Source organism: Geotrypetes seraphini, chromosome 1 (genome assembly GCF_902459505.1).
Source record: "Geotrypetes seraphini chromosome 1, aGeoSer1.1, whole genome shotgun sequence".
Taxonomy (NCBI): Eukaryota; Metazoa; Chordata; class Amphibia; order Gymnophiona; family Dermophiidae; genus Geotrypetes; species Geotrypetes seraphini.
In genome coordinates, this window is record NC_047084.1 from 21,652,973 (window position 1) to 21,669,513 (window position 16,541).

At 47.0% G+C, this 16,541-nt stretch overlaps 25 non-coding genes across 25 annotated transcripts; all 25 read right to left on the reverse strand.

Annotated features, from left to right (window-relative positions):
* Window positions 1–3,423: 3,423 nt before the first annotated feature.
* Window positions 3,424–3,495, reverse strand: TRNAP-AGG. Its single transcript has one exon. It is a non-coding gene; the product is annotated as a tRNA-Pro (tRNA).
* Window positions 3,496–3,616: 121 nt separating this feature from the next.
* Window positions 3,617–3,688, reverse strand: TRNAM-CAU. Its single transcript has one exon. It is a non-coding gene; the product is annotated as a tRNA-Met (tRNA).
* Window positions 3,689–4,296: 608 nt separating this feature from the next.
* Window positions 4,297–4,368, reverse strand: TRNAP-UGG. Its single transcript has one exon. It is a non-coding gene; the product is annotated as a tRNA-Pro (tRNA).
* A 121-nt stretch (window positions 4,369–4,489) lies between these two features.
* Window positions 4,490–4,561, reverse strand: TRNAM-CAU. The gene has a single exon. It is a non-coding gene; the product is annotated as a tRNA-Met (tRNA).
* Window positions 4,562–5,176: 615 nt separating this feature from the next.
* TRNAP-AGG lies at window positions 5,177–5,248 on the reverse strand. The gene has a single exon. It is a non-coding gene; the product is annotated as a tRNA-Pro (tRNA).
* A 121-nt stretch (window positions 5,249–5,369) lies between these two features.
* TRNAM-CAU lies at window positions 5,370–5,441 on the reverse strand. Its single transcript has one exon. It is a non-coding gene; the product is annotated as a tRNA-Met (tRNA).
* A 613-nt stretch (window positions 5,442–6,054) lies between these two features.
* On the reverse strand, window positions 6,055–6,126 carry TRNAP-AGG. Its single transcript has one exon. It is a non-coding gene; the product is annotated as a tRNA-Pro (tRNA).
* An 801-nt stretch (window positions 6,127–6,927) lies between these two features.
* Window positions 6,928–6,999, reverse strand: TRNAP-UGG. The gene has a single exon. It is a non-coding gene; the product is annotated as a tRNA-Pro (tRNA).
* Window positions 7,000–7,120: 121 nt separating this feature from the next.
* TRNAM-CAU lies at window positions 7,121–7,192 on the reverse strand. Its single transcript has one exon. It is a non-coding gene; the product is annotated as a tRNA-Met (tRNA).
* A 615-nt stretch (window positions 7,193–7,807) lies between these two features.
* On the reverse strand, window positions 7,808–7,879 carry TRNAP-AGG. Its single transcript has one exon. It is a non-coding gene; the product is annotated as a tRNA-Pro (tRNA).
* A 121-nt stretch (window positions 7,880–8,000) lies between these two features.
* Window positions 8,001–8,072, reverse strand: TRNAM-CAU. The gene has a single exon. It is a non-coding gene; the product is annotated as a tRNA-Met (tRNA).
* Window positions 8,073–8,680: 608 nt separating this feature from the next.
* Window positions 8,681–8,752, reverse strand: TRNAP-UGG. Its single transcript has one exon. It is a non-coding gene; the product is annotated as a tRNA-Pro (tRNA).
* Window positions 8,753–8,873: 121 nt separating this feature from the next.
* On the reverse strand, window positions 8,874–8,945 carry TRNAM-CAU. Its single transcript has one exon. It is a non-coding gene; the product is annotated as a tRNA-Met (tRNA).
* A 627-nt stretch (window positions 8,946–9,572) lies between these two features.
* TRNAP-UGG lies at window positions 9,573–9,644 on the reverse strand. Its single transcript has one exon. It is a non-coding gene; the product is annotated as a tRNA-Pro (tRNA).
* A 121-nt stretch (window positions 9,645–9,765) lies between these two features.
* TRNAM-CAU lies at window positions 9,766–9,837 on the reverse strand. Its single transcript has one exon. It is a non-coding gene; the product is annotated as a tRNA-Met (tRNA).
* A 613-nt stretch (window positions 9,838–10,450) lies between these two features.
* Window positions 10,451–10,522, reverse strand: TRNAP-AGG. Its single transcript has one exon. It is a non-coding gene; the product is annotated as a tRNA-Pro (tRNA).
* Window positions 10,523–10,645: 123 nt separating this feature from the next.
* On the reverse strand, window positions 10,646–10,717 carry TRNAM-CAU. Its single transcript has one exon. It is a non-coding gene; the product is annotated as a tRNA-Met (tRNA).
* Window positions 10,718–11,325: 608 nt separating this feature from the next.
* Window positions 11,326–11,397, reverse strand: TRNAP-UGG. The gene has a single exon. It is a non-coding gene; the product is annotated as a tRNA-Pro (tRNA).
* Window positions 11,398–11,518: 121 nt separating this feature from the next.
* Window positions 11,519–11,590, reverse strand: TRNAM-CAU. Its single transcript has one exon. It is a non-coding gene; the product is annotated as a tRNA-Met (tRNA).
* Window positions 11,591–12,212: 622 nt separating this feature from the next.
* TRNAP-AGG lies at window positions 12,213–12,284 on the reverse strand. Its single transcript has one exon. It is a non-coding gene; the product is annotated as a tRNA-Pro (tRNA).
* Window positions 12,285–12,405: 121 nt separating this feature from the next.
* On the reverse strand, window positions 12,406–12,477 carry TRNAM-CAU. Its single transcript has one exon. It is a non-coding gene; the product is annotated as a tRNA-Met (tRNA).
* Window positions 12,478–13,085: 608 nt separating this feature from the next.
* On the reverse strand, window positions 13,086–13,157 carry TRNAP-UGG. The gene has a single exon. It is a non-coding gene; the product is annotated as a tRNA-Pro (tRNA).
* A 121-nt stretch (window positions 13,158–13,278) lies between these two features.
* Window positions 13,279–13,350, reverse strand: TRNAM-CAU. The gene has a single exon. It is a non-coding gene; the product is annotated as a tRNA-Met (tRNA).
* Window positions 13,351–13,968: 618 nt separating this feature from the next.
* On the reverse strand, window positions 13,969–14,040 carry TRNAP-AGG. Its single transcript has one exon. It is a non-coding gene; the product is annotated as a tRNA-Pro (tRNA).
* Window positions 14,041–14,161: 121 nt separating this feature from the next.
* On the reverse strand, window positions 14,162–14,233 carry TRNAM-CAU. The gene has a single exon. It is a non-coding gene; the product is annotated as a tRNA-Met (tRNA).
* Between the last annotated feature and the right edge of the window lie 2,308 nt (window positions 14,234–16,541).

A 16,541-nucleotide genomic window follows, 5' to 3' on the forward strand; every position in this document is an offset into this window, starting at 1 on the left:
CAAGTTGTAACCTGTGTAGGGTAGAGAAAAACCCTTGGTGAAGCCTGTCTCTATGGCTCGTGCGTCCTCCCTCAGTGGGTATAACCGGAGCCAAGGGAGTATGGCGTTAGGCTTAATGGGGGAGGGGGCCAGCTCCTTCCATGTGGGGAGGGGCAGGTGGCGTAAACGTTTTGCGGTCTCTACCGGTTTTGCAGTGTATGGCTGGGTGTGTGCCTCCACAGGTGTTGCAGACATGTCTGAATTTACAATTGTGCCACGTGCAATGGCCGTTATTGTATTGTCTGCAGACACGCTTCCCGGTGTAAGGACCGGCTTGTCGATGAACGTATGGAGGCTCTGTTGGTGGTCTTTCAACCGGGCCTGGGGGCCAGCTGGGGAATCTGTCTGGCTGAAATGGGCGTAATGCGGACATTTTGTCCATCCATAGGTCAAAAACTCTATGCTTCCATGTTATGGACTTATTCTCGGCCATACTTTTGCGGAATTTAATATCATAATTTAGCCATGCCCATCCCCCATACTTTTTATGTGACCTAATGATTGTGTCCGAATATCTAATTAAGTAGGGACTCATATCTGGCTCCCTTTCGACCACCACACTCAAATACGTGAAATGCGGATATCCAGTTCGTTAAGGATCTATAGATCTTGGGGTTTTTTTCCCTCTCTAATTGTATGTATATCCTATCCGTTTCCACAAAATAGTCCTCATCTGGCTCTCTTTGTATTAGGGAGAACATGTCGATATAATCTCTCCTCCATATTTTTTCTTTGAGAGCCCGGGGGACTGATGATGCAAGAGTGGTTACCCCACATGTAATATCACCAGGGGCCACTGGGGACGATGTGCCCGCCACTTCTAATTGTGGGGTTATGTTAGTGGCTGCCATTTCCAATTGTGGGGTTATTTGTGGGGTTATGTTAGTGGCCGCCATTTCCAATTGTGGGGTTATATTAGAGCTCTCAAAGGTGGCTATTGCCTCCCGTATGACTTGAGCTAATGCTAACTGGTCCCTTACTAACCTACTAGTGGAGGGGATAGTCTCCCTCGTAACAGGGGGGCAACTTGTGTGGTGAGAGCTACCAGAGTCCTTACCCTGTGAGCTGGTATTCTGTGGTGATATGTGATCAACCGATGAAGATGAAGGAATCGGTGCTCCGGCAGGAGAGTCAAGTGGTGCATGTCGTGGTTGTAGTGGCTCACCTGGGACGGCCGCTGGCCCCGCTAATAGGCGTTGGCGCACTGCGTTAACTCCATGTAGAGCTATCTGCTGTTGAACCTCGGTCATTAAGTCGGCGAGCTCCTGCTGAGGCGGTACAGCCGTAGAAGCCGCCGCCGCCGTGGTAACGCGTGTGGTTCTCTTCCTTTGTGTGTTGGCCGCGGGCTTCTTCTGCTGTGTTATCTTGGATCTTGGCTTCCGCTGTGATGGCATGGCTACAACAAATGCTAAGAGAATGAGACTGTAAGTACAGGAATAAGTACAGTGGAAACCCGATCTAGTACAAACATGTCATATATAACTTAGTTGGAGACTGAGGGCAAAGAAAACTTAGCTGGCTATGAATGCTGTCTAAGCAGAAACTTAATAAAGAAAAACATTGATATTGGATTTAAAGGTCACCCGCAGTGAATTGACAGTATAATAAATAGCCTCATATTACTGTGCTAGACTAACCCAGCCAGGCGGAAAAGCCGTGAGGGAATGGAAACTTTATTATTATTTATTATTATTATTATTTTTTGAGGAGACTAGTATTAAACCAATGATAGCAAGCAGGACAAATCCTGTTTCTCAGTAGAGAGAGCACAGTGAAAGCAAGGTATTAGCTCTCATGTGAGCACAAGCAGGAGGAGAGTCTCGGACGCATGGCCAGCAAAAACCCCTTCCTTGCTGCCACGCTAGTCTGGGTGACCGCGTGGTGCGTGAGCCCTCCTCCATGGCGGCTCACTGGGCGCGCGAAGACCTTACCCGCCCTATTGGCCCTGATGGCGCGGGGGACCGCCGCAGCGCACGGGGAGAGAGGCCGGCGCTGGGCCAAGTGGTGCCGCACTCTCCATGGCAGATATGGCCGCACGCGGGGAGAACTTACCCGCTTTGTGGCCAGGGTCATTGCGAGTGCGGCCGGCACCTGACCACGTGGTGACGATCGAGGCTGGCGCCGGGCCTCGTGGTGCCGCACTCGTGCATCTACAAATGGCCCGCCCCCTTCCTCACAGGGTAAGGGAGCGCACGGCGATGGCAAGGCTGACCACCACCTCCCGGAGTGAGGGATCGAAACTCCGGTCGGCGATTTTTTTTTTTGTGTGTCCTTGCAGGCGGTGCTCCGGAAGTCCCGCAGGGGTCCGCTGGAGCGACGATGAAGGCCGGCGCCGGGCAACGTGGCGCCGCACTCGCTCCCAGCGGGCGCCCCCTCCCTCCCTTCTCTCCCGGCACAAGGGACAGAAACCACAGGCGGCGAAAACCAGGGCTTTGAGGGCCGCGAGGGCCGCGGGTTTTTCCATCTGCCTACTCCTCGCACACTTACTGGTTTTGAGTGCAGAGCAAGGCAGATGGGCTGGCGTCGCAATGGGCCTGCTTCAGAAGAGAGGCGAAGTCGCTGAAGGTAGGCTGCTGCCTAGAACGGTTCTTGAGTGCTGAACTGCAGGCTAAAACTTTTCCGACGTGAGAGGAGGTAAGAAGTCGCGTCAGTCTCCCTGGGTCTCCTTCGGGAAAATGGACGACCTCCCCTCCGTTTCCCCCTCTTCTCCTAACCCCTTTCCCCCCCCCCCTCGCTGATTGGTTCCTTTTCCCCTCTTCCCTCCCCCCTCCCCCATCCCATCTTCTCGCTCCGGCTTCGGCCGATTTGGCTTCGCTCCTCCCTATACGGGTTCGGAGCTTGTTCTTGAAGTTGACTAAAACGGTCTGTGCTCTTTATCATAAAGCATATATGGGGGACAGACCTAAAGAACTCAAAATCTATACTTTTGAAGAAAGGCGGTAGAGGGGTAACAGGATTCAGGCGTTTAAATACCTAGGTGGCACAAATGCACTGGAAACAAGATTCTTACATTTGAAAAAAAGCATTGGAATGAGGGGGCGGTGAAAAAAGGGGAAAAAGCATAGATTCAGAAATAACCTGAGAAAATCTTCTTGACAGAAAGGGTTACTAATTCGTGGAACGGCTTCCTGTGTAGAGGTTGTATTTGAATTCTAGAAAGCTTACAACAAGTAACTAGGAGAGTAGATGTCACAGAGAGTCAGATGGAAGAGGCTTATGGTGTTTTCCCAGCCTTTCTTTTTCTAGGTTTCTGGCACTATTGCTTTGCGGTGCCATCGCTGTACCTTATTACCGCCCGTTGTCTTTTCCGACAAAGAGAGCATAAAGTCTGATCAGTACCAAGCCATGCCCATCTGTCACCTTGAACCTGCCCTAGAAATCAAAGGGCTTGTGTGGGAATTGAACCCAGGACCTCTTGCACCCTAAGCAAGAATCATACCACTAGACCAACAAGCCACTAGGTTTTTTTCTAGTGTAAGCTCTGTGTGTGGATGCAGGTCATTTCTGGGTTTGTATTGGGAATTCCTGTGTGCTTGGTAAAATTAGATAAGTTTATGAAAAAAAATCAGGCCTCTCCTAGCAGAGGATGGTTTCGATCCATCGACCTCTGGGTTATGGGCCCAGCACGCTCCCGCTGCGCCACTCTGCTCCCTGAAAAAAGCGTTTTCTGCCTACCTCCTTTATGGCCGACCTCTCTGTCTCGGTCCTCTCGCGGATGACAACTCATGAAGTTCACTAAAACGGTCTGTGTTCTTTGTCATAAATCGTATAAGGGGGACAGACCTAAGGATCTCAAAATCTATACTTTTCAAGAAAGACGGTAGAGGGGTGATAGGATACAGATGTTTAAATACCTAGGTGGCTCAAATGCACCGGAAGCAAGCTTCTTTCATTTGAAACAAAGTATTGGAATGAGGGGGCGTGGAAAAAAGGGGAAAAAGCATAGATTCGGAAATAACCTGAGAAAATCTTGACAGAAAGGGTTGCTAATTCGTGGAACGGCATCCTGTTTGGAGGTTGTATCTCAATTCTAGAAAGCTTGCGACAAGTATCTAGAAGAGTAGATGTCACAGAGAGTCAGATGGAATAGGCTTATGGTGTTTTCCCAGCCTTTCTTTTTCTAGGTTTCTGGCACTATTGCTTTGCGGTGCCATCGCTGTACCTTATTACCGCCCGTTGTCCTTACCGACAAAGAGAGCAAAAAATCTGACCAGTACCAAGCCATTCTGCTACCTTGAACCTGCCCTAGAAATCAAAGGGCTTGCCTGGGAATTGAACCCAGGACCTCTTGCACCCAAAGCAAGAATCATACCACTAGACCAACAAGCCACTTTGTTTTGCTGCTGTGCAAGTTGTGCTGGTGGATGCGGGTCATTTCTGGGTTTGTATTGGGAATTCCTGTGTGCTTGGTAAAATTAGATAAGTTTATGAAAAAAAATCAGGCCTCTCCTAGCAGAGGATGGTTTCGATCCATCGACCTCTGGGTTATGGGCCCAGCACTCTCCCGCTGCGCCACTCTGCTCCCTGAAAAAAGTGCTTTCTGCCTACCTCCCTTATGGCCGACCTCTCTGTCTCGGTCCTCTCGCGGATGACAACTCATGAAGTTGACTAAAACGGTCTGTGCTCTTTGTCATAAAGCGTATATGGGGGACAGACCTAAAGATCTCAAAATCTATACTTTTGAAGAAAGACGGTAGAGGGGTAACAGGATTAAGACGTTTAAATACCTAGGTGGCACAAATGCACCGGAAACAAGCTTCTTTCATTTGAAAAAAGAATTGGAATGAAGGGGCGTGGAAAAAAGGGGAAAAAGCATAGATTCGGAAATAACCAGAGAAAATCTTCTTGACAGAAAGGGTTACTAATTCGTGGAACGGCTTCCTGTTTAGAGGTTGTATCTCAATTCTAAAAAGCTTGCAACAAATAACTAGGAGAGTAGATGTCACAGAGAGTCAGATGGAAGAGGCTTATGGTGTTTTCCCAGCCTTTCTTTTTCAAGGTTTCTGGCACTATTGCTTTGCGGTGCCATCGCTGTACCTTATTACCGCCCGTTGTCTTTTCCGACAAAGAGAGCATAAAGTCTGATCAGTACCAAGCCATGCCCTTCTGTCACCTTGAACCTGCCCTAGAAATCAAAGGGCTTGTCTGGGAATTGAACCCAGGACCTCTTGCACCCTAAGCAAGAATCATACCACTAGACCAACAAGCCACTAGGTTTTTTTCTAGTGTAAGCTCTGCGTGTGGATGCAGGTCATTTCTGGGTTTGTATTGGGAATTCCTGTGTGCTTGGTAAAATTAGATAAGTTTATGAAAAAAAATCAGGCCTCTCCTAGCAGAGGATGGTTTCGATCCATCGACCTATGGGTTATGGGCCCAGCACGCTCCCGCTGCGCCACTCTGCTCCCTGAAAAAAGTGCTTTCTGCCTACCTCCCTTATGGCCGACCTCTCTGTCTCGGTCCTCTCGCGGATGACAACTCATGAAGTTCACTAAAACGGTCTGTGTTCTTTGTCATAAATCGTATATGGGGGACAGACCTAAGGATTTCAAAATCTATACTTTTCAAGAAAGACGGTAGAGGGGTGACAGGATACAGATGTTTAAATACCTAGGTGGCTCAAATGCATCGGAAGCAAGCTTCTTTCATTTGAAACAAAGTATTGGAATGAGGGGGCGTGGAAAAAAGGGGAAAAAGAATAGATTCGGAAATAACCTGAGAAAATCTTGACAGAAAGGGTTGCTAATTCGTGGAACAGCATCCTGTTTGGAGGTTGTATCTCAATTCTAGAAAGCTTGCGACAAGTATCTAGAAGAGTAGATGTCACAGAGAGTCAGATGGAATAGGCTTATGGTTTTTTCCCAACCTTTCTTTTTCTAGGTTTCTGGCACTATTGCTTTGCGGTGCCATCGCTGTACCTTATTACCGCCCGTTGTCTTTTCCGACAAAGAGAACATAAAGTCTGATCAGTACCAAACCATGCCCTTCTGTCACCTTGAACCTGCCCTAGAAATCAAAGGGCTTGTCTGGGAATTGAACCCAGGACCTCTTGCACCCTAAGCAAGAATCATACCACTAGACCAACAAGCCACTAGGTTTTTTTATAGTGTAAGCTCTGCGTATGGATGCAGGTCATTTCTGGGTTTGTATTGGGAATTCCTGTGTGCTTGGTAAAATTAGATAAGTTTATGAAAAAAAATCAGGCCTCTCCTAGCAGAGGATGGTTTCGATCCATTGACCTCTGGGTTATGGGCCCAGCAAGCTCCCGCTGCGCCACTCTGCTCCCTGGAGAAAGCGTTTTCTGCCTACATCCCTTATGGCCGACCTCTCTGTCTCGGTCCTCTCGCGGATGACAACTCATGAAGTTCACTAAAACGGTCTGTGTTCTTTATCATAAATCGTATAAGGGGGACAGACCTAAGGATCTCAAAATCTATACTTTTCAAGAAAGACGGTAGAGGGGTGACAGGATACAGATGTTTAAATACCTAGGTGGCTCAAATGCACCGGAAGCAAGCTTCTTTCATTTGAAACAAAGTATTGGAATGAGGGGGCGTGGAAAAAAGGGGAAAAATCATAGATTCGGAAATAACCTGAGAAAATCTTGACAGAAAGGGTTGCTAATTCGTGGAACGGCATCCTGTTTGGAGGTTGTATCTCAATTCTAGAAAGCTTGCGACAAGTATCTAGAAGAGTAGATGTCACAGAGAGTCAGATGGAATAGGCTTATGGTTTTTTCCCAACCTTTCTTTTTCTAGGTTTCTGGCACTATTGCTTTGCGTTGCCATCGCTGTACCTTATTACCGCCCGTTGTCCTTACCGACAAAGAGAGCAAAAAATCTGACCAGTACCAAGCCATTCTGCCACCTTGAACCTGCCCTAGAAATCAAAGGGCTTGTCTGGGAATTGAACCCAGGACCTCTTGCACCCAAAGCAAGAATCATACCACTAGACCAACAAGCCACTTTGTTTTGCTGCTGTGCAAGTTGTGCTGGTGGATGCGGGTCATTTCTGGGTTTGTATTGGGAATTCCTGTGTGCTTGGTAAAATTAGATAAGTTTATGAAAAAAAATCAGGCCTCACCTAGCAGAGGATGGTTTTGATCCATTGACCTCTGGGTTATGGGCCCAGCACGCTCCCGCTGCGCCACTCTGCTCCTTGAAAAAAGTGCTTTCTGCCTACCTCCCTTATGGCCGACCCCTCTGTCTCGGTCCTCTCGCGGATGACAACTCATGAAGTTGACTAAAACGGTCTGTGCTCTTTGTCATAAAGCGTATATGGGGGACAGACCTAAAGATCTCAAAATCTATACTTTTGAAGAAAGGCGGTAGAGGGGTAACAGGATTCAGACGTTTAAATACCTAGGTGGCACAAATGCACCGGAAACAAGCTTCTTTCATTTGAAAAAAGAATTGGAATGAAGGGGCGTGGAAAAAAGGGGAAAAAGCATAGATTCGGAAATAACCAGAGAAAATCTTCTTGACAGAAAGGGTTACTAATTCGTGGAACGGCTTCCTGTTTGGAGGTTGTATCTCAATTCTAGAAAGCTTGCAACAAATAACTAGGAGAGTAGATGTCACAGAGAGTCAGATGGAAGAGGCTTATGGTGTTTTCCCAGCCTTTCTTTTTCTAAGTTTCTGGCACTATTGCTTTGCGGTGCCATCGCTGTACCTTATTACCGCCCGTTGTCTTTTCCGACAAAGAGAGCATAAAGTCTGATCAGTACCAAGCCATGCCCTTCTGTCACCTTGAACCTGCCCTAGAAATCAAAGGGCTTGTCTGGGAATTGAACCCAGAACCTCTTGCACCCTAAGCAAGAATCATACCACTAGACCAACAAGCCACTAGGTTTTTTTATAGTGTAAGCTCTGCGTGTGGATGCAGGTCATTTCTGGGTTTGTATTGGGAATTCCTGTGTGCTTTGTAAAATTAGATAAGTTTATGAAAAAAAATCAGGCCTCTCCTAGCAGAGGATGGTTTCAATCCATCGACCTCTGGGTTATGGGCCCAGCACGCTCCCGCTGCGCCACTCTGCTCCCTGGAGAAAGTGCTTTCTGCCTACCTCCCTTATGGCCGACCTCTCTGTCTCGGTCCTCTCGCGGATGACAACTCATGAAGTTCACTAAAACGGTCTGTGTTCTTTGTCTTAAATCGTATAAGGGGGACAGACCTAAGGATCTCAAAATCTATACTTTTCATGAAAGACAGTAGAGGGGTGACAGGATACAGATGTTTAAATACCTAGGTGGCTCAAATGCACCGGAAGCAAGCTTCTTTCATTTGAAACAAAGTATTGGAATGAGGGGGCGTGGAAAAAAGGGGAAAAATCATAGATTCGGAAATAACCTGAGAAAATCTTGACAGAAAGGGTTGCTAATTCGTGGAACAGCATCCTGTTTGGAGGTTGTATCTCAATTCTAGAAAGCTTGCGACAAGTATCTAGATGAGTAGATGTCACAGAGAGTCAGATGGAATAGGCTTATGGTGTTTTCCCAGCCTTTCTTTTTCTAGGTTTCTGGCACTATTGCTTTGCGGTGCCATCGCTGTACCTTATTACCGCCCGTTGTCCTTACCGACAAAGAGAGCAAAAAATCTGACCAGTACCAAGCCATTCTGCCACCTTGAACCTGCCCTAGAAATCAAAGGGCTTGTCTGGGAATTGAACCCAGGACCTCTTGCACCCAAAACAAGAATCATACCACTAGACCAACAAGCCACTTTGTTTTGCTGCTGTGCAAGTTGTGCTGGTGGATGCGGGTCATTTCTGGGTTTGTATTGGGAATTCCTGTGTGCTTGGTAAAATTAGATAAGTTTATGAAAAAAAATCAGGCCTCTACTAGCAGAGGATGGTTTCGATCCATCGACCTCTGGGTTATGGGCCCAGCACGCTCCCGCTGCGCCACTCTGCTCCCGCTGCGCCACTCTGCTCCCTGAAAAAAGTGCTTTCTGCCTACCTCCCTTATGGCCGACCTCTCTGTCTCGGTCCTCTCGCGGATGACAACTCATGAAGTTCACTAAAACGGTCTGTGTTCTTTGTCATAAATCGTATAAGGGTGACAGACCTAAGGATCTCAAAATCTATACTTTTCAAGAAAGACGGTAGAGGGGTGACAGGATACAGATGTTTAAATACCTAGGTGGCTCAAATGCACCGGAAGCAAGCTTCTTTCATTTGAAACAAAGTATTGGAATGAGGGGGCGTGGAAAAAAGGGGAAAAATCATAGATTCGGAAATAACCTGAGAAAATCTTGACAGAAAGGGTTGCTAATTCGTGGAACAGCATCCTGTTTGGAGGTTGTATCTCAATTCTAGAAAGCTTGCGACAAGTATCTAGATGAGTAGATGTCACAGAGAGTCAGATGGAATAGGCTTATGGTGTTTTCCCAGCCTTTCTTTTTCTAGGTTTCTGGCACTATTGCTTTGCGGTGCCATCACTGTACCTTATTACCGCCCGTTGTCCTTACCGACAAAGAGAGCAAAAAATCTGACCAGTACCAAGCCATTCTGCCACCTTGAACCTGCCCTAGAAATCAAAGGGCTTGTCTGGGAATTGAACCTAGGACCTCTTGCACCCAAAACAAGAATCATACCACTAGACCAACAAGCCACTTTGTTTTGCTGCTGTGCAAGTTGTGCTGGTGGATGCGGGTCATTTCTGGGTTTGTATTGGGAATTCCTGTGTGCTTGGTAAAATTAGATAAGTTTATGAAAAAAAATCAGGCCTCTCCTAGCAGAGGATGGTTTCGATCCATCGACCTCTGGGTTATGGGCCCAGCACGCTCCCGCTGCGCCACTCTGCTCTCTGAAAAAAGTGTTTTCTGCCTACCTCTCTTATGGCCGACCTCTCTGTCTCGGTCCTCTCGCGGATGACAACTCATGAAGTTCACTAAAACGGTCTGTGTTCTTTGTCTTAAATCGTATAAGGGGGACAGACCTAAGGATCTCAAAATCTATACTTTTGAAGAAAGGCGGTAGAGGGGTGACAGGATACAGATGTTTAAATACCTAGGTGGCTCAAATGCACCGGAAGCAAGCTTCTTTCATTTGAAACAAAGTATTGGAATGAGGGGGCGTGGAAAAAAGGGGAAAAAGCATAGATTCGGAAATAACCTGAGAAAATCTTGACAGAAAGGGTTACTAATTCGTGGAACGGCTTCCTGTTTGGAGGTTGTATCTCAATTCTAGAAAGCTTGCAACAAATAACTAGGAGAGTAGATGTCACAGAGAGTCAGATGGAAGAGGCTTATGGTGTTTTCCCAGCCTTTCTTTTTCTAGGTTTCTGGCACTATTGCTTTGCGGTGCCATCGCTGTACCTTATTACCTCCCGTTGTCTTTTCCGACAAAGAGAGCATAAAGTCTGATCAGTACCAAGCCATGCCCTTCTGTCACCTTGAACCTGCCCTAGAAATCAAAGGGCTTGTCTGGGAATTGAACCCAGGACCTCTTGCACCCTAAGCAAGAATCATACCACTAGACCAACAAGCCACTTAGGTTTTTTGCTAGTGTAAGCTCTGCGTGTGGATGCAGGGTCATTTCTGGGTTTGTATTGGGAATTCCTGTGTGCTTGGTAAAATTAGATAAGTTTATGAAAAAAAATCAGGCCTCTCCTAGCAGAGGATGGTTTCGATCCATCGACCTCTGGGTTATGGGCCCAGCACGCTCCCGCTGCGCCACTCTGCTCCCTGAAAAAAGTGCTTTCTGCCTACCTCCCTTATGGCCGACCTCTCTGTCTCGGTCCTCTCGCGGATGACAACTCATGAAGTTCACTAAAACGGTCTGTGTTCTTTGTCTTAAATCGTATAAGGGGGACAGACCTAAGGATCTCAAAATCTATACTTTTCAAGAAAGACGGTAGAGGGGTGACAGGATACAGATGTTTAAATACCTAGGTGGCTCAAATGCACAGGAAGCAAGCTTCTTTCATTTGAAACAAAGTATTGGAATGAGGGGGCGTGGAAAAAAGGGGAAAAATCATAGATTCGGAAATAACCTGAGAAAATCTTGACAGAAAGGGTTGCTAATTCGTGGAACAGCATCCTGTTTGGAGGTTGTATCTCAATTCTAGAAAGCTTGCGACAAGTATCTAGATGAGTAGATGTCACAGAGAGTCAGATGGAATAGGCTTATGGTGTTTTCCCAGCCTTTCTTTTTCTAGGTTTCTGGCACTATTGCTTTGCGGTGCCATCGCTGTACCTTATTACCGCCCGTTGTCGTTACCGACAAAGAGAGCAAAAAATCTGACCAGTACCAAGCCATTCTGCCACCTTGAACCTGCCCTAGAAATCAAAGGGCTTGTCTGGGAATTGAACCCAGGACCTCTTGCACCCAAAGCAAGAATCATACCACTAGACCAACAAGCCACTTTGTTTTGCTGCTGTGCAAGTTGTGCTGGTGGATGCGGGTCATTTCTGGGTTTGTATTGGGAATTCCTGTGTGCTTGGTAAAATTAGATAAGTTTATGAAAAAAAATCAGGCCTCTCCTAGCAGAGGATGGTTTCGATCCATCGACCTCTGGGTTATGGGCCCAGCACGCTCCCGCTGCGCCACTCTGCTCCCTGAAAAAAGTGCTTTCTGCCTACCTCCCTTATGGCCGACCTCTCTGTCTCGGTCCTCTCGCGGATGACAACTCATGAAGTTGCACTAAAACGGTCTGTGCTTCTTTGTCATAAAGCGTATATGGGGGACAGACCTAAGGATCTCAAAATCTATACTTTTGAAGAAAGGACGGTAGAGGGGTAACAGGATTCAGATGTTTAAATACCTAGGTGGCATCAAATGCACCGGAAAGCAAGCTTCTTTCATTTGAAACAAAGTATTGGAATGAAGGGGGCGTGGAAAAAAGGGGAAAAAGCATAGATTCGGAAATAACCAGAGAAAATCTTGACAGAAAGGGTTACTAATTCGTGGAACGGCATTCCTGTTTGGAGGTTGTATCTCAATTCTAGAAAGCTTGCGAACAAAGTAACTAGGAGAGTAGATGTCACAGAGAGTCAGATGGAATAGGCTTATGGTTTTTTCCCAGCCTTTCTTTTTCTAGGTTTCTGGCACTATTGCTTTGCGGTGCCATCGCTGTACCTTATTACCGCCCGTTGTCTTTTCCGACAAAGAGAGCATAAAGTCTGATCAGTACCAAGCCATGCCCTTCTGTCACCTTGAACCTGCCCTAGAAATCAAAGGGCTTGTCTGGGAATTGAACCCAGGACCTCTTGCACCCTAAGCAAGAATCATACCACTAGACCAACAAGCCACTAGGTTTTTTTATAGTGTAAGCTCTGCGTGTGGATGCAGGTCATTTCTGGGTTTGTATTGGGAATTCCTGTGTGCTTGGTAAAATTAGATAAGTTTATGAAAAAAAATCAGGCCTCTCCTAGCAGAGGATGGTTTCGATCCATCGACCTCTGGGTTATGGGCCCAGCACGCTCCCGCTGCGCCACTCTGCTCCCTGAAAAAAGTGCTTTCTGCCTACCTCCCTTATGGCCGACCTCTCTGTCTCGGTCCTCTCGCGGATGACAACTCATGAAGTTCACTAAAACGGTCTGTGTTCTTTGTCTTAAATCGTATAAGGGGGACAGACCTAAGGATCTCAAAATCTATACTTTTCAAGAAAGACGGTAGAGGGGTGACAGGATACAGATGTTTAAATACCTAGGTGGCTCAAATGCACCGGAAGCAAGCTTCTTTCATTTGAAACAAAGTATTGGAATGAGGGGGCGTGGAAAAAAGGGGAAAAAGCATAGATTCGGAAATAACCTGAGAAAATCTTGACAGAAAGGGTTGCTAATTCGTGGAACAGCATCCTGTTTGGAGGTTGTATCTCAATTCTAGAAAGCTTGCGACAAGTATCTAGAAGAGTAGATGTCACAGAGAGTCAGATGGAATAGGCTTATGGTTTTTTCCCAACCTTTCTTTTTCTAGGTTTCTGGCACTATTGCTTTGCGGTGCCATCGCTGTACCTTATTACCGCCCGTTGTCCTTACCGACAAAGAGAGCAAAAAATCTGACCAGTACCAAGCCATTCTGCCACCTTGAACCTGCCCTAGAAATCAAAGGGCTTGTCTGGGAATTGAACCCAGGACCTCTTGCACCCAAAGCAAGAATCATACCACTAGACCAACAAGCCACTTTGTTTTGCTGCTGTGCAAGTTGTGCTGGTGGATGCGGGTCATTTCTGGGTTTGTATTGGGAATTCCTGTGTGCTTGGTAAAATTAGATAAGTTTATGAAAAAAAATCAGGCCTCTCCTAGCAGAGGATGGTTTCGATCCATCGACCTCTGGGTTATGGGCCCAGCACGCTCCCGCTGCGCCACTCTGCTCCCTGAAAAAAGTGCTTTCTGCCTACCTCCCTTATGGCCGACCCCTCTGTCTCGGTCCTCTCGCGGATGACAACTCATGAAGTTGACTAAAACGGTCTGTGCTCTTTGTCATAAATCGTATATGGGGGACAGACCTAAGGATCTCAGAATCTATACTTTTGCAAGAAAGGACGGTAGAGGGGTACAGGATTACAGATGTTTAAATACCTAGGTGGCACAAATGCACCGGAAACAAGCTTCTTTCATTTGAAAAAAGATATTGGAATGAGGGGGCGTGGAAAAAAGGGGAAAAAGCATAGATTCGGAAATAACCAGAGAAAATCTTCTTGACAGAAAGGGTTACTAATTCGTGGAACGGCTTCCTGTTTGGAGGTTGTATCTCAATTCTAGAAAGCTTGCAACAAATAACTAGGAGAGTAGATGTCACAGAGAGTCAGATAGAAGAGGCTTATGGTGTTTTTCCAGCCTTTCTTTTTCTAGGTTTCTGGCACTATTGCTTTGCGGTGCCATCGCTGTACCTTATTACCGCCCGTTGTCTTTTCCGACAAAGAGAGCATAAAGTCTGATCAGTACCAAGCCATGCCCTTCTGTCACCTTGAACCTGCCCTAGAAATCAAAGGGCTTGTCTGGGAATTGAACCCAGGACCTCTTGCACCCTAAGCAAGAATCATACCACTAGACCAACAAGCCACTAGGTTTTTTTATAGTGTAAGCTCTGCGTGTGGATGCAGGTCATTTCTGGGTTTGTATTGGGAATTCCTGTGTGCTTGGTAAAATTAGATAAGTTTATGAAAAAAAATCAGGCCTCTCCTAGCAGAGGATGGTTTCGATCCATCGACCTCTGGGTTATGGGCCCAGCACGCTCCCGCTGCGCCACTCTGCTCCCTGAAAAAAGTGCTTTCTGCCTACCTCCCTTATGGCCGACCTCTCTGTCTCGGTCCTCTCGCGGATGACAACTCATGAAGTTCACTAAAACGGTCTGTGTTCTTTGTCATAAATCGTATAAGGGGGACAGACCTAAGGATCTCAAAATCTATACTTTTCAAGAAAGACGGTAGAGGGGTGACAGGATACAGATGTTTAAATACCTAGGTGGCTCAAATGCACCGGAAGCAAGCTTCTTTCATTTGAAACAAAGTATTGGAATGAGGGGGCGTGGAAAAAAGGGGAAAAAGCATAGATTCGGAAATAACCTGAGAAAATCTTGACAGAAAGGGTTGCTAATTCGTGGAACGGCATCCTGTTTGGAGGTTGTATCTCAATTCTAGAAAGCTTGCGACAAGTATCTAGAAGAGTAGATGTCACAGAGAGTCAGATGGAATAGGCTTATGGTTTTTTCCCAACCTTTCTTTTTCTAGGTTTCTGGCACTATTGCTTTGCGTTGCCATCGCTGTACCTTATTACCGCCCGTTGTCCTTACCGACAAAGAGAGCAAAAAATCTGACCAGTACCAAGCCATTCTGCCACCTTGAACCTGCCCTAGAAATCAAAGGGCTTGTCTGGGAATTGAACCCAGGACCTCTTGCACCCAAAGCAAGAATCATACCACTAGACCAGGGGTCTGCAACCTTTAAGACATAAAGAGCCACTTGGACCCGTTTTCGAAAAGAAAAAAAAACTTGGAGCCGCAAAACCAGTATAAAACAAATCTAACACTGCATATATTGTTTCTTATCTTAATGCTATATACAGGATCACTAAATTGAAAATAAAATCATTTTTCCTACCTTTGCTATTTGGTGATTTCATGAGTCTCTGGTTGCACTTTCTTCTTCTGACTGTGAATCCAATCTTTCTTCCTTTCTTTCAGCCTCCTGTATGTTTCCTCTCCTCCAGACCTCATTCTCTCCCCCAACTTTTTCTTTCTGTCTCCCTGTTCCCCCTTCTTTCTGTCTCCGTGCCGTCCCCCAAGCCACTCAGTTTGCTGCCACCGCAATCGGGGAACAGCCCCCAAGCCACCGCCGTCCCAAGCTTTCCCTGCAGAAGTGTTGCGCTGACCAGCATTCCGCTCCCTGATGTCAATTCTGACGTAGGAGAGGAAGTTCCGGGCCAACAAGGCATTTCTCCTCATTCCATCCAGCCTGAGCCCCATCTCTCCTTGATCCAGCATTTCCCTTCTGTGTCTGTCAGAATTACCATTCCACCTATTTTCCAGCATCACCCTTCTTTGTGTCCATCTCACCTATATCCCTATCTCACCATTTTTTCAGAATCTTCATTTGTCTCTGTCCTTGTCTTTACCCCATGTTCACCATTTGCCCTTTCAATGTCTTTATCTCCCCCCCACACACACACTTTTTCAGTATTACTTCTATGTCTCTATTTCACCTCCTCTTCATGTTCCCTCTGTATCTCTATCCTTATTCAGTAGGTCCTGCTTACTCTTTCTCTTTGTGTCACTATCTCCATTTTCAGCTTTCCCCCCTTTTCCTTTGTTACTGCACCCTGTAGCCAGAATCTTTCCACCCTCCCTCCACTCCGGCCCAGCCCAGTATGAAATATTTCCTTTTGTTTCCCTCCCCTCTCTCTTTCTCTCTCTCTTCTGCTCCCTCACCCACGAGTCCTGCATCTGGCCCTCTCCCTTCTACCTGCACCTGGCAACACCCCCCTGCTCCGCGGCTCTCTTCAACAACTCGTCAGCAGCAGTGATCAAGACAAGCTGCCGACATCGAGGCCTTCCCTCTACGAGTCCCGCCTTTGTGGAAAAAGGAAGTTGAAACAAGCGGGACTCGCAGAGGGTAGGCCCCGACGTCAGAAGCTGCTGCTGAGTTGCCGAAGAGAGCCGCGGAGCAGGGGATGTGGCCGGAAGCAGGTAGAAGGGAGAGGGAGATAGGAAGGCTGTAGATCTCCGGAGCATGACACCGACCCCGGCCAGGATGATTTCTTTTTCAGGCACCTTACAACTCCAGCGTCGCAGCGGGAAATAGCCATGCTGAGCAGTGAGCTCAGCACTACACAGATGAAAGCCTTGCTTGCTGATTGGTCCGGCGGCACGGCGGGGCGGGGCCGCCGGACCAATCAGCAAGCAAGGCTTTCATCTGTGTATGTGCTGAGCTCACTGCTCAGCATGGCTATTTCCCGCCGCGACGCCGGACTTACCGGAGCCGCAGCAAAGGTGGAAAAGAGCCGCATGCGGCTCTGGAGCCGCGGGTTGCCGACCCCCGCACTAGACCAACAAGCCACTTTGTTTT